A 4,010-nucleotide genomic window follows, 5' to 3' on the forward strand; every position below is an offset into this window, starting at 1 on the left:
GTCTCTAGGAATTTTAAACTATTCAAATTAGAAATTTAGGATTGTAACTGTGTCACGAAAACCGTAAGTCAGGCAGAGAGGTAAGGCCTGCAGTGTGAGTAGAGAAGGAAGTGTATGTGAACCCTAGAATTTTAAAATGAATATGTTTAGGAGAATTAGATCTTCTAGGTCCAGACAACCAGACGACGAACTTATAAATGATTTAAATATTAATACAGATTCTAGTAAAACAATTCTATCTAGAGAAAGTATTTGGAATAGTCAACAATTAACAAATTGGAAACCTCCCAAAACACCAATAGATATAATATATAAAACAGGTATATTAGATTTTAAAGCAGCTAGAGCAATTAAAACTAAAGAAAAAGTAGTTCCATTATATTCTGAAAACCAATCAATGAGTTTACTAAGTAAGAAAACAATATTAAAATATATAGGTCAAGGATATAAATTCATGCATATAGGATTAGTACAAATTGCAATAAAACCATTAACGGTAGAAGGATTAAATACTAGTATGCATGTAGCATTAAGAGACTGTAGACATCTTAATTACAAAGACTCTTTACTAGGATTATTTGAAACTAGTTTAACAAATGGACCAATTTATTCAAACTGTTTCCCTAATTTCACAATTTCATTAACTGATCCTCATATAATGAAAATATTAACATTAGATATCTTAACACATAATTATAATATGTTAAAAGGATCTCATATTTATGAAGTATTTTATCGATTAAACTATAAAATCATGAATACAGGATTATGTCCTAATGCCATTAATCATAATAGACAAACAGGAGAAACAATTTTTTGGGAAATTGACCAAACCAAAGCTAATATAAATATACCTAAGGCCATACAATGGAAAGATGTCAGTCTACCAGAAACATGGAAATATCCAGTCAAAACCATGCCAAGTTTACCTGCTAAGGAAAACACAGAAATAGATTATATTATACAAAATAATGATGGAACAGTAGAATTAAAATTTAAAAGATCCAATTCTTTTAGACAAACTACTCCTAGTATATACCAACCATCTCGACATTCCTTAGAAGCCTCTAGGCGACGACATAATATTGATATACAGACAGAGACAAGTATTTCTGAAGAATCCACTATTCCTGTATACCAAGGACCATTTGTAGGAGAAACCTCAGGAACTAAACCTGTTGAAGAAACATTTAATCACCAAACCATTCCACAACCTACCAAAGGTATCAAAATACAAGAAGGTGTCTTTAGACAAGGCCAATTTAGTCAACCATATGAAGATAGTGATTATTCTATTAATACCTTAACCCAGACTTTTACTCTTGATAAAGACCAAATTCAAGCTGACTACATGTCCGATCAAAACCGGGGGAATAGGGACATATTTTTGCAAACATATTTAAGAAAAGAACAAAGTTTATTTAAAAAACAATTCTTTGCATTTTGTGAACAAGTAGAGACAACTATACCATTCTTTACATATTTAAAATATTTCCATGAAAAGAAGTTAAATATATTAGAAAAGAAAATACATAAATGGCACAAAGTGAATAATGCAGGAGAACCTAGTGATCTATGTCATGAGAGTGAAAGACCACCAATGGATAGAATATTCTTTAAGAAGAACCAAATTGCTCATGGAATGCAACCAATAGTAAATACTACACATATACCGGATGGTGAACAGAAAAATATGATCTTACAAAATAATTGGACCAATGTCTCATTACATATTATAGGACAACAATTAGATAGAATGAAAGAAAAAATAGATAGAAATCATGAAGAAATTATAAATATAGAACATATAGAAACACCACAAGCACCATCACCTATAACATCTAAACCAAATACTATATATTTATCTCAAAGATATAGTAATGCAAAACCATATGATATAGACCCCTCTAAAAAGCAAGTAAACAAACCTTTTACAAAAATGATACCACCTTCGAAAAACCCCATAGATATAACAACTTTAAAACCAAAAACAGAGTTAAATAATATGTCAAAATTATTACAAAAGATTATAAGCGAACAAAATAATTCACCAAAATCTAAACTGTCAGGAGGTATTAAAATAAATGAACCCATACAAACTCCAAGTAATATACCAAGTGAAAGTACCAGTAAAGATAAAAATAAAATAACTATTTTACCCGAATGTAATGAAACTTCTTCATCCTCAGATAATGAAACCATATACAACCCCTTAGAGGTATCAGACTCTGACCAAGACATTAATGTTCCTATAAATATCATAGAAAGGCAAACTAATAGACCAGATGATTTAAAAATCTTAGATAGAAAACAAAAACAATATAATGCAAAAAATATTTACGAATGGAATATAGATGATATGTCTGAAATTGAAATTATACAAATAACCAAGGAGATGGTAATTGTAGGAAATATATATAAACAAAGAGTTGGAGTTACTGAACGAGAAGCAGCTGAAAATATAATATTAGGATTCACAGGAGAATTAAGAACTTGGTGGGACAAATTATTAAGTAATGAAATAAAAACTAATATATTGACAGCAAGAAGAATAGATAGTACCACCGGTGAACCAGTTATTGACCCAACAACAGGACAAGCACAATCCTTCACATTAGCTTATTTAGTCTATAATCTTATCTAACATTTTATAGGCGACTTAGATTTATATACAGAACGCAATAGTGAAATATTACAAAATCTTAAGTGTAGAAAGTTAGAAAATTTTAGATGGTATAAAGACAATTTCCTAAAAAGAGTTTATGCATTAGCAGACCCAAATGCCTATCATTGGAAAGAGAAATTTTTAACAGGACTACCGAGATTATTTTCTACAAAAGTAAAAGAAACAATTGAACAAAAATTCGGACACATATCATATGATGACTTAACTTATGGAGACTTAATCACATGTGTAAATTTAACCGGAATAAGATTATGCAGAGATATGAAACTACAACAAAAATTAAAAATGGAAAATAGACAATCTAGAAAGGAGTTAGGAAACTGGTGCGAACAATTTGGTTTTGGAACAATAAAGAAACAAAAATATAAAAGAAATAAACCTTTTAAAGACAAAATCTATAGACAATATAAGTATCCTAGAAAGAAGTTTTATAAGAAACAATATGATAAACAGCCTACTAGAAAACCATTTATCAAGAGACCATTTAAAAGAAATACTTACAAGAAAAATAATTTTAGAAGATCCAACAATAAAAATAACATAACAAAGTATGTCTCCAAAAACTAACAAAACAGGAGGAATAAAAATAGAAGAACCAAGTACTACTAAAGATAAAGGAAAAATAACCATCCTTACTGAATATAATGAAACTTCTTCTTCTTCAGATAATGAAACCATATACAATCCCTTAGAAGCATCAGACTCTGATTCTGACCAAGATATTACTGTTCCTATAAATACCATAGAAAGACAAAATAACAGACCAGATGATTTAAAAATATTAGATAGAAAACAAAAACAATATAATGCAAAAAATATTTACGAATGGAACATAGATGATTTATCAGAAACAGAAATAATACAAATAACAAAAGAAATGGTCATCGTAGGAAATATTTATAAACAAAGGGTTGGCATTACTGAAAGAGATGCCGCTGAAAATTTAATATTAGGATTCACAGGAGAACTTAGAACTTGGTGGGACAAATTATTAAGTAATGACATAAAAACTAATATATTAACAGCAAGAAGAATTGATAGTATGACAGGAGAACCAGTTATTGACCCAACAACAGGACAACCACAATCTTTTACCTTAGCATATCTAGTCTATAATATTATATCACATTTTATAGGAGATTTAGATTTATATACAGAAAGAAACAGTGAAATACTACAAAATTTAAAATGCAGAAAACTAGAAAATTTTAGATGGTATAAAGATAATTTTCTCAAAAGAGTTTATGCTCTAGCAGACCCTAATGCATATCATTGGAAAGAAAAGTTTTTAACAGGACTACCAAGGTTATTTGCAACAAAAGTA

At 29.2% G+C, this 4,010-nt stretch overlaps 1 long non-coding RNA gene across 1 annotated transcript; it reads right to left on the reverse strand.

Annotated features, from left to right (window-relative positions):
- Positions 1 to 755: 755 nt before the first annotated feature.
- Positions 756 to 3,413, reverse strand: LOC110624650. The gene is made up of 2 exons (XR_002489457.2): positions 3,314 to 3,413; positions 756 to 929 (listed from the first exon to the last, which is right to left on the reverse strand). It is a non-coding gene; the product is annotated as an uncharacterized LOC110624650 (long non-coding RNA).
- Between the last annotated feature and the right edge of the window lie 597 nt (positions 3,414 to 4,010).

The sequence above is a fragment of the Manihot esculenta genome, chromosome 10 (genome assembly GCF_001659605.2).
Source record: "Manihot esculenta cultivar AM560-2 chromosome 10, M.esculenta_v8, whole genome shotgun sequence".
Lineage (NCBI taxonomy): Eukaryota > Viridiplantae > Streptophyta > Magnoliopsida > Malpighiales > Euphorbiaceae > Manihot > Manihot esculenta.